General features: G+C 43.9%; 1 pseudogene; it reads right to left on the bottom strand.

Moving 5' to 3' along the window:
• Positions 1-350: 350 nt before the first annotated feature.
• LOC149207763 (UDP-glucuronic acid decarboxylase 4 pseudogene) lies at positions 351-785 on the bottom strand (annotated as a pseudogene).
• Positions 786-1,500: the final 715 nt, after the last annotated feature.

The raw sequence follows: 1,500 nt of genomic DNA, 5'->3' as shown, positions 1-1,500 counted from the left end.
TGCTGTTCTTGTTTCTACTGCTTCTCTTCATCTTCCTTACTGTTTTCTCCCATTAGCAATGGAATGTGCCAATCACTATTAGAGTCATCCTTTCCTTCTTCAATCTGTTCTAGTTCTAACATTGTAAATTCCCCAGGATTCCCAAGATTGAAAGGACTAACATGTTCGCGCTCCATAAGCCGCATAAGGCCTTCAACTTGATTAGAAACAAACTGGAAGCTCCGTGTCTGTTTCCCATTTCCATAGACTTTCAAAGGCTCCTTGCGCAAAGCCTAGGTAACAAAATTACTTGCAAAACAACCATCATCACGGCACATTCGCGAACCGTATGTATTGAAAATTCGAGCAATCTACACCTCAACATTCTCCTTCCTTCCTGTGAAGAAATTGTCGACAATAATAACATTGTCACCTCTTGCCATGATCCTATCAAGTAAATGACTGCCAACAAAGCCAGCTCCACCCATCACGAAAATTTGCAAGGACTTTCTCTTCAAACCTAGGAACACTTTAGCCCCCGAATTCACCATCGAACTCGAACGATACTGAGCACACCGAGAAACAGGCGTCTCATAAACAACCCGATGAGGTTTGTTGGGCACAAACCTTCCATTTTCATTAACATTAGAAGCCAAAAAACCACGCTGAAGGATAAAGAAAGTCGATGCGATGGCAAGTCCTATCAAAATTAACAACAACCGTTGCTCCTTGAGCAAATAATCTACTGGCCTGATAATAGACCATGTCTTTTCTGGCTTAAGAGAGTACTCATCACTATTATTCATATTGGGCTGATAAATTTCTGATCCTCTAATGAATCAGTCTTCAATGAGCCACCAATGGGCAAGTCTGATCTGCTACCACCAAACAGATCGGGAACTCCAATGCGCCACCACCAGGCAAGTCCGATCTGCTGCCACCGAACAGATCAGGAACAACAATACACCACCACCGGGCTACTCCAATCTCCTGATCTCGTGATCTACTCACTGATTCATATCTGACAATATCTGACAATCAACAAGATCAATTCCACTCCGATGAGCAAATTAGTCGGTTTTCAATACATCGAAAAAATCGATCTGTTGAAAACTGATCCGATATGCCTCTCCCGGATAGATCTACAACTTCTCCGATCAACTTCTTCACAAATTTCCAAACGAAGATGAGGCTTCTCGCAAATCTCCTTGAAGGTAGATTGGCGCGTCGCTAAGCGGATTGGCACATTCCAGAGCGGATTGGCACGATTAATCCGTGAAATTCTACGTCAATCGCGTATTTTGGCGCTCCGGCGTGATTAATAAATGCACAGTCGCGCCAGTTCAGCTTCCTGGCGCTACTGTCAATGCGAAAAGCACGCCAATTCCCTTCTACTCAGAGAAAAAATAAACATCCGAGTCTGAGCCAGGTGTTTTGCAGTCCACTTGCTCAATTGAGCACAAAGCTCTTTGTGTACACGTGGCCATAGAGGCACCTCAAACTACACAGGCAATTCTGCCA

This window comes from Pinus tabuliformis, chromosome 1_2 (genome assembly GCF_031772625.1).
Source record: "Pinus tabuliformis cultivar Carrire ecotype Pingquan chromosome 1_2, CPIR1, whole genome shotgun sequence".
NCBI lineage: Eukaryota > Viridiplantae > Streptophyta > Pinopsida > Pinales > Pinaceae > Pinus > Pinus tabuliformis.
This window is presented reverse-complemented; position numbering and strand designations above follow the sequence as displayed.